This window comes from Mus caroli, unplaced genomic scaffold, assembly GCF_978045245.1.
Source record: "Mus caroli unplaced genomic scaffold, Mus_caroli_1 scaffold_9, whole genome shotgun sequence".
Classification (NCBI taxonomy): domain Eukaryota; kingdom Metazoa; phylum Chordata; class Mammalia; order Rodentia; family Muridae; genus Mus; species Mus caroli.
In genome coordinates this window covers 78987847-79004249 of record NW_028227264.1, presented here as the reverse complement: position 1 = coordinate 79004249, position 16403 = coordinate 78987847, and positions in this window count along the sequence as shown.

Below are 16403 nucleotides of genomic sequence, written 5' to 3'. Positions count from 1 at the left end.
ATGGCCAAGTCCTGGAGTGGAAATAGAATGTGAGATGGCCTCCTACCTAGATCCCCAAGCATAGTCAGCGACTGGGAGGGAGAGGGGCTGCACCCAGGACCTGTATCCATGGACTTTTCTAGAACTGGAAGTTTCCAGTTTGGCTGCCGACAAATGTTTTTGTTTTTTGAGACCGGGTCTTTATGTATAGCTGTGACTGTCCTGGAACTCTCTTTGTAGACCAGGCTGGCCTCGAACTCAGAAATCCGTCTGCCTCTGCCTCCCGAGTGCTGGGATTAAAGGCGTGCGCCACCACTGCAGGTGAGGTTCACACTCAAGTTCTTAACTAAGGCAGTTAGGCTGCTCACCTGAGCAATGTCACTGACCTGGTCTCTCATGACTGTTTTTCCTTTTTAAAATGGTTTACTTATTCCCATTTCATGCGCATTGGTGTTTGCCTTCATGCATGTCTGTGTGAAGCTGTCAGAAAGGAAGTTGTGAGGGGCCACGTGGGTGCTGGGATTTGAACCTCCGTACTCTGGAAGAGCCATCTCTCCAACCTAAAAGTTTTTCTACTGCACTTATTACAGATGGAGAACAAGTGTTGTTGTTGGCCACAGAAGTGAGATGACAGGCCTACACCCTGAGTGTCATTAGGATGGTGGCTTGTGCCCCAAGTGACATGGGGTTAAGAATCCCAGGCCCAGAAGCTTAGATGGCAGTACTAGGGTCTCCTGGCAGCACTGGCCAAAGCAGGCAGTGTGTGTGTGTTCTAGGCCACTGGTTCTCAGGTAATTCTCTTGAAGTGAGAATTGTCATATTGTCACCATCAAGCATTACTGGTCTGCATAAGCTTGGAGGTTATGCGTGGTGGAGGGGATATGGGTGAGTTGGGGGTGTGAGCGTGTCCGTGGGATACATGGGATGGCCAGGTCTCTCAGCAAGGCTGGTTCTATAGGTTCACAATTGAAGCAGAAGCAGTGAGAAAAAGATATGGTAATGTAAGGAATTAGTTAAACCCCATCACCAGTTAACCAACCCATTCATCAGTTTAGCCGTTTACTAGTCAACCCATCCATCTAGTAACCCGTTCATGGTTTAACCAACTTGCCAGTTGATCCATTCATTACTAACTCACCCATGAACCAGTTAACTTGGTCCCTGTTTAACCCACTCACTATGAACTCTCTTCTTCCTCAGCTTCAGTGAACAGATGTGCCAGGGCCAGGCACCCGGGAACGGAGGCCTTGACCCTCATTGCTAGTGCATTTTCCCATGTCTTTTCCTGTTGGGGTCCTCTGAGATTCCATGACAAGTGACTGTCCTGTCCATTATGCACTGAATATCCTACATCAGGGATAAACTGTAAAACTTGAGCAGGGACACAGTGGGAGCAGTGTGGTTCCCCCTGAGGTCCCCTTACCGCCTAACTGGGATGTTGGGAATACCAGTGCTATGCTACCTTAATTCAGAGGAGATTGTGATGTTCCCACATAATCTTTCAGAGCATCCACAATTGGAAGTTCCCTGGACTAGCAGTACATGCAGACTTTACTCTTAGATTGAGTTCACTGCTACATGACGTGCATCTCTCAGCCCTCAGCAGTGAACAAAGAGGATGAGTCCAGGGAGAAGGCTCAGGAGCTAGAGCTCTAGCCATGCAAACTCAAGGACCCGAGTTCGATCCCAGGAATCCATGACAAAAACCCAGGTGTGATGGTGCATGCCTCTAACCCTGTCTCTGGATGCCTGGAGCTTAGGCTCATATGCACAGACATACACACACACACACAGAGAGAGAGAGAGAGAGAGAGAGAGAGAGGTAGAGCTGTGGTTAACAGTGCAGACTGATGCTCTTGCAGGAGATCTGAGTTTATTTCCCAGAATGCACATCAGGCAGCCAACAGCAGCCTGTAACTCCAGCGTCAGGGGACCTGATGCCCTCTTTTGACCTCCACAGGCACATGTGTGCATGGGCACACACATGCGTGCACACACACATACAGGTATGCATACACACTATCTAGCAAAGGCAGGAGAAAGAGAGCATCCCCTTGGCCACTGAGGCTGCAGCACAGCAGGAATGGGATGAACCTCACTTGGGTCCTCAATCCACGGGCGAAACTCGGGTTCTGGTTGCAGGTGGGCAAGGAGTTGGAGAGAAGGAGGGGTGACAAACAGACACAACACGAGGAAGTATGGATCTGAATGTAATTTTGTCTCAAAGGGAGCACCAGTCTTTTTGTTTTGTTTTGTTTTTGGGGTTTTTTTGGTTTTTTGTTTTTGTTTTTGTTTTTTTTTTTTTTGTTTTTCGAGACAGGGTTTCTCTGTATAGCCCTAGCTGTCCTGGAACTCACTCTGTAGACCAGGCTGGCCTCGAACTCAGAAATCCGCCTGCCTCTGCCTCCCGAGTGCTGGGATTAAAGGCGTGCGCCACCACGCCCGGCGGGAGCACCAGTCTTATAAGTGACTTTTACACAAAACAGAGGAATGCCTATGAAGGACTAGCAGGAACCAACTGGGATAAAATTCTATGTTAACAACTAGGATCAAAAGCAGCTCCACTGCTGGGCGTGGTGGAACGTCTTTAATCCCAGCACTTGGGAGGCAGAGGCAGGCAGATTTCTGAGTTCAAGGCCAGCCTGTTCTACAAAGTGAGTTCCAGGACAGCCAGGCCTATACAGAGAAACCCTATCTCAAATAAACAAACAAAAAAGAACCCTGTCTCGAAAAACAAAACAAAACAAACAACAACAAAAAAGCAGTCCCGCCGGGCGTGGTGGCGCACGCCTTTAATCCCAGCACTCGGGAGGCAGAGGCAGGCGGATTTCTGAGTTCGAGGCCAGCCTGGTCTACAAAGTGAGTTCCAGGACAGCCAAGGCTATACAGAGAAACCCTGTCTCGAAAAAAAAAAAAAAAAAAAAAAAAAGCAGTCCCACCTAAGGTCACCTTAATCTTATTCTAGTCTATGGTATAGTCCACCTTCCCCTTAAGCCATTGTAAATTTGTAATTCCTGTGTATGGGTATAACTCAGCTATCTATAGTTCTAAGTATCTACTCTGGTTCCTCCTTAGACCACAACCTTCCTTCTTCCTAAATAATGGTAAATTCCTGCATATGAGAGTAGTGTGCGCTGAGATTTCTTTTTTCTTTCTTTCTTTTTTTTTTTTTTTTTTTTTTTTTTTTGGTTTTTTGAGACAGGGTTTCTCTGTATAGCCCTGGCTGTCCTAAAACTCACTCTGTAGACCAGGCCGGCCTTGAACTCAGAAATCTGCCTGCCTCTGCCTCCTGAGTGCTGGGATTAAAGGCGTGCGCGCCACCATGCCCAGCTGTGCTGAGATTTCTAACTTATCCAGTAAGATACTGTAAGAAGGCATGCAAGACCCGCTACATTATCTCAGGGACAAATCTGGGGCATTCTAGCTATGGGAATGCCAAATTTCCAGGAGAAGTTTCTGTGAACTTTTCACCTCAGGACAGTGTCCAGGTTTCTGGGGCCTATCGCAAGTGTCACTACTAGAGTGGATGTAGCAGCAAACGCCTTCTTCAAATCCACCCCCCTCAGAGTAAGAGAGTCTCATTCCTGGACATTTGCCCGGAGGAAAGATCAGTGGCCAAAGCTGTCTGGGCACAGAGCAGTCACACGATATGGAGAAGAACCAACTTGCTTGCTCCTCTAGCATGCCTGTTACCCTAGCACTTGTGAGATAGAGGCAGGAATTCAAAGATCAGTAGTTCAAGGTTATCCTTAGGTCCTTGTAAATTTGAGGCCAGCCTGGGCTAATCGAGACCCTGTCTCAAAACAAAACTTAAAAATAATAAAAGATAAAACAAAACAAAGCCCTAGTTGTCTTTGGTCACTGAGCCCTGGGGACATTTGTTACCAACCTTGTAACACAGGTGGAATGCTTCCAGGTTGGACATAATCATCAGCCTGCGGTCTGGGTCTCATCGTTCCTGGGACACTGGCCTGCTGCAGGTACCCTCAGTCTCTCACTCTGTATGACAGAAGATAGGGGAGGGAATTCATTTCACCAGCTGGCTTCAGAATTCATTTTCTGAGATGCAATGGGGCTTGTTTAGGAAAATGCATTAATTAGTCCTGGGGGGTGGTAAGGGAGGCCCAGAGGCCAGGAGATAAAAGGACCTGAAAAGACACAGCCAGGCTCCTCCACAGGAGGACACAGAAGCACCTGGCACAGAACTAGCAAAGCTCTGAGAGGTGGGACCTGAGATCAAGAGCCAGGAACAGATGGGGAGGGATGCGACCTGACCTTCCCTGTTACCATCTCAGGCCCTGAGCTGAGTGTGGGGATGGCGAGACTTTTTCTGAGCTGAACCTGTTCAGAAAGGAGGAAAAGACTGACACTGACAGGGTTCATGGCCCTGCTAGAGCCAGTCCTGGGCTGACTTCCACAGGTAAGGGACACATGGCTGTCTCCCACAGAGGGAGGACACCAAGATGGTTAGTCGAAAGTCCTGAGTCCATGCGACACTCCAAGAACACAAGGCAAGTGATTAAAACACAAAAATAGCCGGGGGCGTAGTGACTCACTCCTTTAATCCCAGCACTCGGGAGGCAGAGGCAGGCGGAGTTCTGAGTTCAAGGCCAGCCTGGTCTACAGAGTGAGTTCCAGGACAGCCAGGGCTACACAGAGAAACCCTGTCTCGAAAAACCAAAAAAAAAAAAAAAAAAAACCCACAAAAATATATTTTGGCGGCTTAGGGGGGTTCAGGGTCTCATGTGGGCTCCCACTGCCACCGCCATCTTCTCCTCTTTGGTGTTGGGATGCACCACCATGCTTGGTTTTCATGGAACTGAGGATGGGACCAGGGCTCCCTGCCCTTTGTTTTGCTCTGGAGGTGTGTGTGTGTGTGTGTGTCGTTGCTTCACTCTTGAGAATGCAGCCTAGTTAATCTTGAATTGCTGACTCCCCTGCCTCAGCAGTGCTGGAATGACAGGCATGTGCCACCGTGCAGAGCTCTTGGTGGCAGTGGGTGTGGTGGGTGAAGGGTTGTTAATTTTGAGACAGGGTTTCACGGTGTAGACCAGACTCAGAGATCCACCTGCCTTTGCCGCATAAGTGCTGGGATTAAATCCAACTGTTTTGTTTTGTTTGGGTTTTGTTAGTTTGTTCAAGTCAGTGTCTCTGTGGTTCTGAAACACAGAGTGTAGCTCAGGCTGTCAAAGCTCAGGGTCCTCTCCTGTCTCAACCCACAAGCACTGGGGTGAAAGGCGTGTACCACCATGCAGCACATCCTGGCTTATGAGCAAGACGCTGGTTCCATCGACTGCCTTTGGCTGTGAATGGATACAAGTGTGGGGCTGCTATGGGGTGGTGAGCTGTGCCCAGACAGCCTGGTCCCTGGTCGAGTATAGGCCTGAAACCCCAGTGACCTTAAGGGATGGTAGTGTTCTGCCACGCTTCCTGGCCCCCTGGTTCCTGTGCAGCTACAGCCACCCACAACTCCCTTCCCTATCCCCCCTGTCTCGCCCCCCCCACCCCCTCCCCACTCCCCCACAGAGAGATGTATGGCCATCACTCTTGTAGGCAATGCCCCAAACTCCTGGTTTTCAGTCTGGACTCCACCCCCATAGTTACCTGGCAACAGCCAGGATGGCCCAGCCCACTATAAAAAGAGCTGCCTGCCCCCTCCTCGCTTTCTTACCTCTTATCCTCTTAGTCTCTTGCTCTTCTTCTTGTTCCATTGCTTCCCCCTCTCTCCGCCTTACCTTCCCCCCATCTCCACGTGGCCACGGCTGGCCTCTACTTTCCCACTCTCTCCCTCTCTCTGCCTTTCTACAATAAACACCTTAAAACCCTGACTGCGTCTTCTCATCGGAACCGCCATGCTGGAGCAATGGAGCAGGTCTCCCTCTAAAGAGTCACCTGTCTAACATCCCGCCAGGAGGCCTCCCTGAGCTCCAGCCATGGCTGCCAACCCAAGCCACCAAGCCAAACCACCCACGGAGCTAGCCACTGAGCAAGCCAGACACTCTCCTCCCTCAGGACCTAGCCTGAGTGCTCTCCTCCTACCCTTCTCCCTTTGGCCCCCAGCTAGAGTCTGTCTAAGGGTCCCCACTCTGTTCTCAGCAATTCCGAGACATACAGCAGCGTTTGGAATGTCCGAGAATGAGAACCTGTCATCCCTGCCCTTCGTGCGGCCCAGCAGCAGCTTCTGTGGCGCCCAAGAGTCGGAGCCAGACTCCAGCAGGTCCACGGGGACCCCATACTAAGCCTTCCTCACTCTCAGAGCAGAATCCTGCGGTTTCTCGAAGTCCAACACCCATCAGGCAGTGCCATGGGATCGGAGCAGTCAGACTTCCCGAGTCCCGCCTCGCCCAGTGGTCCTAGCCCCAAGCTGACGCAGGACCCCATTTTTTTGTCCCACAGGCTGCCACAGAGTAGTGGACAGCGGACAGGTCCATCTATTTTCTTGTAGTCTTTGTCCTTTTTGCATTGATTACACTGGACCTGCAGTAATTATCTTACTGGAAGAAATAAAAACCACGAGCTGGGCAGTGGTGGTGCACACCTTTAATCCCAGCACTTTTTGAGTTTGAGACCAGCCTGGTCTACAGAGTGCATGCCAGGGATATACCAGGCAATCTTGTCTCAATAAATAATAATAATGACAAAAACAACAAATACACCTATACATTAGGAATCCATAGCTAGTCTATAACAAATATCCAGGAAGGCTTAGGATCAGGTGTCCTGAGCCCTGTGGGGTGCTCAGCAGAGCCATGGGCTCCATACCAGGCACTTCCCCACTGTGCCAGCCAGGCGAGTGCAGACCTCACCAACCAGCACCCACTGGAGGAAGAGTCACCTCCACTAAGACTGTTTGCTTGCTTTTTTTTTTTTTCGAGACAGGGTTTCTCATTGTAACCCTGGCTGTCTTGAAACTCACTCTATAGATCAGGCTGGCCTCGAACTCAGAAATCTGGCGTCCTCTGCCTCCCAAGTGCTGGGATTAAAGGTGTGCGCCACCACCACCCGGCAAGATTGCTTTCTGATCAGAGGAGCACGCAATCCCCAAGAGACACTATGTGTACATCTGTTCTGCTGAGGTCCGCAGTATGAACGCCCACACTGCTGTTTCCCATAGCTCCCCAGGGAGGAGAGGCAAGATCATCCCTGCCTACAAGCACAGCTGTGGGCTATGAGCACCTTTGGCCCCTCCAGGTACCCTGGGTGCATCAAGATGGCTCAGTGCTATGCATAATGCACATGATGCAGAAATAAGGGGTACATAAGCACCCCTCCCCCTGAGTGGGATCCCCATATCTCAGTGCTTCTCCACAGAAGGGAGAAACCTGAGAAAGTCTTGTTGGCTAGAAGAACCCTAACCCTTACCATGTCTAAAGAGTTAATAGTCATGGTTCTCAACATGTGGGTCTTGACTCCTTTGAAGGTCAAATGACCCCTTCACAGGGGCCACCTAAGACCCTGTGGAAACTCGGGTATCTACACTATGATTCATAACAGTAGTAAAATTACAGTTATGAATTTTAAAACTATAAGATTTTGTAATTAGAAAATTACAAAGCCAGGCAGTGGTGGCACCCACCTTTAATCCCAGCACTTGGGAGGCAGAGGCAGGGAGATTTCTGAGTTTGAGGCCAGTCTGGTCTACAGAGTGAGTTCCAGGACAGCCAGGGCTACACAGAAAAACCCTGTCTCATAAAACCAAACAAACAAACAAACACAGAAATACTGTAAGAATGGTTTTGTTTTAATCCCAGGTGTGGGATGCAGGGCTGCTTCGAACTGTCCACAGCAGCTGACTATGATTTGCCTCGTGCTATAGCAAAGGCGTGGTTTTGCTAGCTGTGGATAGTCTCTGTGACTGTAGCTCCTTTCCACCTGTCGGGTCTGGGGCTGCAGGCATCCCTTGGCTAGTAGCTGATCCACTTCAGGCCCTGCCTCTGCTCTGCTCTGCACTGCTTCCAGGTCTCTGCCACAAGTCCCCTTATTTTATCATGACATTAATCTTTGAAGTAAGGATGCTACACTTTAAAAAAAGATGGCCTTGTTTAAAATAACTTTTTCTACAAGGTTGTGATGGCTATTCTTTTTTTTGTTGTTGTTTTTTGGTTTTTCTTTTTCTTTTTTTTTTTTTTTTTTTTTTTTTTTGGTTTTTTCGAGACAGGGTTTCTCTGTGTAGCCCTGGCTGTCCTGGAACTCACTTTGTAGACCAGGCTGGCCTCGAACTCAGAAATCCACCTGCCTCTGCCTCCCGAGTGCTGGGATTAAAGGCGTGCGCCACCACGCCCGGCTGTTTTTTGGTTTTTCAAGACAGGGTTTCTCTGTGTAGTCCTGGCTGGTGATGGCTATTCTTGATTGTCAACATCTGGAATTAAGTAAAACCCAAAACTTGAGTAGACCACCTGGGAGGGATTTTTGCTTCGTTTGAAGTGGAAAGATCCAGTATTAATCCGGATCTTTGAGGCAGAAATACACGACTTTCATCCAGATCTTTTGAGCTAGGAAACTCCACCTCTATGCCACACCTTCAGCTGGAAGACTACTTATAAAGACATGGAAGAAGGAAGCTTCTCGTTGCCTGCTTGCTCTCCCCTTGCTAGCAAGTCCATTCCTTCACTGGCATTAGAGCCTACTTCTTCAGGTTTCCAGCATCTACTGAAGACCAGCTGAGACCTCCAGCTTCATGGACTACTGGATTTTTTTTTTTTTTTTTTTTTTTTTTTTTTTGGTTTTTTTCGAGACAGGGTTTCTCTGTATAGACCTGGCTGTCCTGGAACTCACTCTGTAGACCAGGCTGGCCTCGAACTCAGAAATCCGCCTGCCTCTGCCTCCCGAGTGCTGGGATTAAAGGCGTGGGCTACCACGCCCGGCTGGCTTTTTGTTTTTTTTTTTTAAAGATTTATTTATTATATGTAAGTACACTGTAGCTGTCTTCAGACACTCCAGAAGAGGGCGCCAGATCTCGTTGTGGATGGTTGTGAGCCACCATGTGGTTGCTGGGATTTGAACTCTGGACCTTCAGAAGAGCAGTCGGGTGCTCTTACCCACTGAGCCATCTCACCAGCCCCGACTACTGGATTTTGAACCTTCCATTCATAGGTGGCCATTGTTGGGCTAGCTAGAGCACAGACTAAAAGCCGTTCCAATAAGTCCCCTTTCTGTATATGTGGAAAGATTTATCCTATAAATTCTGTTACTTTAAAGAACCCTGAGTACCAAAAGTATTTCAAAATACAGTCACATTCAGGTAAGATGGTTCAGTGAGAGGAGGCTCAGCCACTCATGAGGAGCTACACAGAGAAGACAAGCAGTTTCTGCAATGGTCCCCTGGCCTCCACGTGAGTGCTGTGCCATGCGTGTACCCACCCACCCCCCAACCACCACACACGCAAAGAAATGTTACAAACAGTCACATGTTCTAAGGGATCCTGTAGGACCTGGACTTAGTTCTTCTTTTTTGTTTTCTTTTTCTTCTTTTGTTTTGTTTTGTTGTTGTTGTTGTTTTGGTTTTTGGTTTTTCAAGACAGGGTTTCTCTGTATAGCCCTGGCTGTCCTGGAACTCACTTTGTAGACCAGGCTGGCCTCGAACTCAGAAATCCGCCTGCCTCTGCCTCCCAAGTGCTGGGATTAAAGGTATGCGCCACCACTGCCCAGCTTTTTTCTTTTCTTTTCTTTTAAAGATTTATTTATTTCACAGTCAGCTATTGGATGGAACACAGGGCCCCCCAATGGAGGAGCTAGAGAAAGTACCCAAGGAGCTGAAGGGGTCTGCAACCCTATAGGAGGAACAACAATATGAACTAACCAGTACCCCCAGAGCTCGTGTCTCTAGCTGCGTATGTAGCAGAAGATGGCCTAGTCAGTCATCATTGGGAAGAGAGGTCCCTTGGTCTTGCAAACTTTATATGCCTCAGTACAGGGGAATGCCAGGGCCAAGAAGTGGGAGTGGGGGGGAGGGTATGGGGGACTTTTGGAATAGCATTTGAAATGTAAATGAAGAAAATACCTAATTAAAAAAAAATTTAGGGCTGGTGAGATGGCTCAGTGGGTAAGAGCACCCGACTGCTCTTCCGAAGGTCCAGAGTTCAAATCCCAGCAACCACATGGTGGCTCACAACCATCCACAACGAGATCTGGCGTCCTCTTCTGGAGTGTCTGAAGACAGCTACAGTGTACTTATATATAATAAATAAATAAATCTTTTTAAAAAAAAATTTAGCTGGGCGTGGTGGCACACGCCTTTAATCCCAGCACTCGGGAGGCAGAGGCAAAAGGATTTCTGAGTTCGAGGCCAGCCTGGTCTACAAAGTGAGTTCCAGGACAGTCAGGGCTACACAAAGAAACCCTGTCTCAAAAACCAAAAACAAAACAAACAAACAAAAAAATGTATTTTATGTATGTGAGTACACTGTAGCTGTACAGATGGTCGTGTTTCTTAGGAATTGAATTTTAGGACCCCTTGCTCACTCTGGTCAACTCCACTAGTTCAGGCCAAAAGACTTATTTATTATACATAAGTACACCATAGCTGTCTTCAGACACACCAGAAGAGGGCGTCAGATTTCATTAAGGGTGGTTCTGAGCCCAGCACTCTACCCACTAAGTGACAGTACCATCCTAATACAATCATGTCCCACATCCCCTGTTGCCCCAGCCCAGGCCTGTGGTGCAAGGAGGAGCACCATGTGGTTGCTGGGATTTTAACTCAGAACCTTAAAAGAGCAGTCAGTGCTCTTACCTGTTGAGCCACCTTGCCAGCCCCTCTTTTTTGTTTTCTATACAGAATTTCACTATGTGGCCTTTGCTGGCTGAGAATTCAACTAGGTTGGCATTGAACTCACAGAATTCCAGCTGCCTCAACTTCCCCAGTACTGGAATTAAAGACAGGTGCCACCACACCCAATTTTGTATATGTCTTTGAGGATACAATTTTTTTTTAAAGATTTATTTATTTATTATTATATGTAAGTACACTGGAGCTGTTTTCAGATACCCCAGAAGAAGGCATCAAATCTCATTACAGATGGTTGTGAGCCACCATGTGGTTGCTGGGATTTGAACTCAGGACCTTCGGAAGAGCAGTCAGTGCTCTTAACCGCTGAGCCATCTCTCCAGTCCGAGGATACAATTTATGTGCAGGAGGGAGTGTGGTCATGAGTGGGGCCCTGATTAGAATGAGGGTCTTGGGGTGGAGTCAGGGGTGGAGCCCCACCTAGAATCCCCCAGTAAGGGGCTAGCAGGGGTGTCAGCAGAATTCTTGCTTATTGTGTGGAAGCTCTGGATTCCATCTGTAGTGCTTCAGGTTAAAGCAACAGCTCTGTTCTCCCTCCATTCAGCCTTTCCTAGCCTCCATTTCCATCCAGGACCCATCAGCTTCCAGAGCCCAGCTTCAGGCAACAGGAGACATGTTCACTAGCCCAGAGCTCCATCCTTCACTGGACACCTGCGCACATACCACAGGCAGCTCCTCCTTGCACCACAGGCCTGGGCTGGGGCAACAGGGGATGTGGGACATGATTGTATTAGGATGGCACTGTCACTTAGTGGGTAGAGTGCTGGGCTGTCAACTCAGCATTCCTGATGCAGGAGGATCTGCCTTGGCTAAACATCAAGTTCTAGGCCAGCCTGGGCTACTCTATCTTGTCTGGAAAGCAAATAAATCAACACGTGGAGAACAGAAAAGGCAGACAAATACCCTCATTTTTGCCAGCCCTACTGTGTGTTTGCAATGCAGCGGTATTAACACAGGCAGATTTCCAGCTTGGTGGTGTTTCTAACAAAGGCCTTTGAAAACCACTCCCACAAACCAGGCATCCTCCCCAGGGAGGGATGCTTCCCCACCCGCAGCTGAGCGCCAGGAGGATCAGAAGGGGACTGAGGGTTGGGGACGAGTCGGACGCTTAGAAAGTGACCCTGGCCTCCAAGGCTCTCTTTGAAGGCTGCGGTGACTCTGTGATTCTGGCAACGTCCTCTCTGTGAGAGGAGCCCAGCCTGGTCCCCAGCCCCAGCAGCACCTCAGAGCCGCCCCAGCACAGTCAAGGATTAGGCCCCATCCAGTTTCCATCCTTTTGCCTTTGATTTATTTCTTTTTAAGTCTTTCATTTTAACTATTAGGCAATTCTGGGAGTGTCATTTACATTTCAAAAAACACAAAAACCCTCTCCGCTAGGATTTGTTTTTCCTCTTTTTTTTCTACTGCCTTGTTCTTCCACAAGACTTCCTCATTTGCTGTCACTGTGTTTCCTTCATTGTCCCCTGCCACAGCAGCTCACACTTATTTGTTGGAAGCTCCCTCCAGGCAGTTTCCACCCACAACCTGGCCTCTTCTCTTCCTCTTTTCCCCCAAAAGCTCCAGGTGACCTTTTGATGACAGCATCTGCTTGGAGAACCCAAAATTCTAAGTCACCCCAAATCTCGCTTGATATCTATAAGAAAATACACTAGCTATAGGGGGAATTTCCTCTGTTCGGAATGCTTGTAGTCCTCCCCGACCAAATGAAGACCTGTGCATTGTGCAGTGTTCAAAAGGATTCATTACCAAGCAACATCACCGAGCCTCTCTTGGTCCTGATTCCGAGATTCATTATGGTCTTGAATGGTCCCAGAATGGTCTTGAATTTTCTGTGGAGCCCCTGCCTAGAATCCCCCAGTGAGGGGATGGGGGCGTGGCCAGGGGTTCCTAGAATTCCCCCAGTGAAGGGCTAGGGGCGTGGTCAGGGTGGAGCCCCGCCTAGTATCCCCGAGTGAGGGACTGGGGACCCATTCTCAGAGCTAGAGGGCAGCCAAAGTCTCAGCTGGATTCAGTGTTGAGAGGAAATGATGAGTTCCCCAGGGATGTCAGTAAGGGGTGCGTTTGCTGGGCAGTCCCTCCCACCTCTGTCTCCTGGTGTTTGAGCCCACCTTGCGGGCCTTGGAACCCTCCTGAAGGCTTTCACCTTTCTCTGTACCCTGTGTCCCCAGAGCAAAAACCCTAAGCAGGCAGAATTTGTCTGCTTTCTCTCTCTCTCTCTCTCTCTCTCTCTCTCTCTCTCTCTCTTTTTAATACAACACAGCTGTAAATGTTTTGTAAACACCCTAAACACTGCCTTTGCTTTTCTGTCCTGCTTCCCTCTTGGGCCGCTGTTTGACAGCTCCATGGTTTGTTTTGTTTTTTGTTTGTTTGGTTTTTTTTTTGTAAGGGGGGGGAGTGGGTTGCAAAAGAAGGTCTTTTTCTACATAGCCCATAACAGTTCTAGAATTCACCAAGTAGGCCCGGCCAGTCATGAGCTCAGTTCCAGTTGCCTCTGTCTCCAGAATGCAGGGAATAAAGATATGCATCACTAAGCCTGGAGACCCCAGGGGGGTTGTTTGTTTGTTTGTTTGTTTGTTTAACTAAAAATTAAAGTCCTGCCGGGCATGGTGGCACACACCTTTAATCCCAGCACTCCGGAGGCAGAAGCAGGCGGATTTCTGAGTTCGAGGCCAGCCTGATCTACAGAGCGAGTTTCAAGACAGCTGGGTCTACACAGAGAAACCCTGTTTCAGAAAGCAAAGACCAGCCAACCCAGCACTCTGATCAGCACGGAGCAGCTCAGCGCCAGTGCACACCCTCAAAGATCCAGCGAGTAACTGTGCTTTTCACTTCTGCTTCTGTCTGTTCGGAGGTTTTGGAGGTTTTATCTTTTTGTTTAGAAGTTAGATGAATCCCAGAACTTTATTCCTAGGCCCTTCCTGGGCTCCACCCCTGACAATGCCCCCAGCACCTCACTGGGGGCTTCTAGGCATGGGCTTCTCCCTGGCCACACCCCCACCCTGATCACACCCCCAGTCCTCATTTTGTTGTTTTTTAAAAAAAGTCTTGGGGGCTGGTGAGATGGCTCAGTGGGTAAGAGCACCCGACTGCTCTTCTGAAGGTCCAGAGTTCAAATCCCAGCAACCACATGGTGGCTCACAACCATCTGTAATGAGATCTGATTCCCTCTTCTGGTGTGTCTGAAGACAGCTACAGTGTACTTACATATAATAAATAAATAAATCTTTAAAAAAAAAAAAAAAAAGTCTTGGTGAAACATGCCCAGGAGCAGGGCAGAAGGCGGCACATACCCTTAATCCCAGCGCTCTGGAGGCAGAGGCAGGTGGATCTTGAATTCAAGGCCAGCCTGGTCTACAGAGGGAGTTCCAGGACAGCCAGGGCTACACGGAGAAACCCTCAATGGGGTGGGGGGGCACAGAATAATGTGCCAGTGAGTCTTCAACTGCAGATCCTGTCTCCTCAGCCTCAAGACTGGGATGACAGGCAAGACAAACCAGGCCTGACCTGGTTGGTCCCTTGTACCCTTTTGTAATACCTTAATTATTTTAAACTAAAATGCTAAAAATACAGTCACAAAGTGAAAAAGGTGGCCTTTTGACAGAACTTTGTCATCAGGTATGGTCTAGAAGACAGAGGCAGAAGCTGACCCCTCACAGAGTAGAGGCCCTGGCACCTTCTAATGAGGAGGAGGGGTGCTAGGCCTTAGTCCAGGTTCCTCCAGACTGAGTTTCTACTACCACACTGGCTGAAATCACCCCCTATGCCCTAAAAGGTTTTGGTCACACCAGAGTCCTGCAGGTGGGTACCAGTCTCAGCACAGCCAGCTGCACCCCTAAGCTCACAGAGGGCTGGCTGAGCACGCACATGGCCCCATGCTGTCCTGGCTCCATCCCCTGGACCCCAGAAATCACTGTGGTGGTATCTACTGGTCATGCCTGAGGAGGCAGAAGCAAGGATATCAGGAGGTGAAGCTCAGCTACACAGCAGACTGGAGGTCAGCCTGGGCTGCAGGAGACGGTTTCGAAAGGAAAATATTTACCTAGGTGGTCACAGGCTTCACTCCTCCATGATGGTGCCACGGCTCCAGTTCCACAGCTCTCCAGATTCCTGCCATGTGTTTTCCTTGGTAATAGGGTTTGCCCTTGTACGACTACTTTGTTTTTTAAATTCATTGGGTTTAACTATTTATGTGCCTCTGGGTGTGCATGAGTGTTTGTGTGTGGGGTGGGTGGTCAGTTCTCTCCTTTGACCATGTGGGTTCCAGGGACTCAACTCAGGTCCCCAGCTGGTTGGCAGCCACCATTACTCCCTGACTCATCTTGCTGACCCCTAAACAGAGGTTTGTTTGTATTTATTCATTTTGTTTTTTCAAGACAGGTTTTCTCTGTGTATCCCTGACTGTCCTGGAACTCACTCTGTAGACCAAGCTTGCCTTGAACTCTCAGAGATCTGGATCTACCTAGCTCTGCCTTCTGAGAGCTAGGATTAAAGGCACAAGCTAGACTTTTGCTAGTTACAGCCTGTGGGTGGCTCTACAGCCATGTCACCAGAGGAAATTGAGGGGTACAGGCAATACAGGAAGGACTTTCTGTCCCAGGCAAGAACCTTCTAGACTTCTTTGTATGCTAAGTGTATAAAAACCTCACTGTAGGTGCTGGAGAGTCGGCTCAGTGATTAAGAACACTTGGTCTTGCAGGGCGTGGTGGCGCACGCCTTTAATCCCAGCACTCGGGAGGCAGAGGCAGGCGGATTTCTGAGTTTGAGGCCAGCCTGGTCTACGAAGTGAGTTCCAGGACAGGCAGGGCTACAGAGAAACCCTGTCTCGAAAAACCAAAATGAAAAAAAAGAAAAGAACACTTGGTCTTGGGCTGGTGAGATGGCTCAGTGGGTAAGAGCACCCGACTGCTCTTTCGAAGGTCCAGAGTTCAAATCCCAGCAACCACATGGTGGCTCACAACCATCCGTAACAAGATCTGACGTCCTCTTCTGGAGTGTCTGAAGACAGCTACAGTGTACTTACATATAATCAATAAATAAATCTTTAAAAAAAAAAAAAGAAAAGAACACTTGGTCTTGCTAAGGAGCACCCACACGATGGCCCACAATGATCTGGAACTCCAGTTCCAGAGATCCAGTACACTCTCTGCCTTCTAAGACACCAGGCACAGGCATGAACACACCCATTCATATAAAATTAAAATGCATAAATTTAAGGAGATAAGACCAGCAACATGATGCAGGCCTTTGATCCCAGCACTCTGGAGGTACAGGTAGGTGGATCTCTGAGTTCAAGGCCAGCCTGATATAGAGAGGGAGTTTCAGGACAGACAGGGCTACACAGAGAAACCCTGTCTTGAAACCTAAAGATGGCTCAGCAGTTAAGAAGAGCACTGACTGCTCTTCCCAATGGTCCTGAATTCAAATCCCAGCAACCACATGGTGGCTCACAACCATCTGTACAGCTACAGTGTACTCATATACATGATAAATAAATAAATAAAAATAAATAAATATTAAAAAAAGAAAGCCAAAGAGAGAGAAAAAGAAAATCACTTTTGTCCAAACAGGTATCCAAAAGCTGCCTTCTACACCCCAGCTCCACCCGACCCCCTCCCTCTTGCTCCTGCCATTGAGCAGG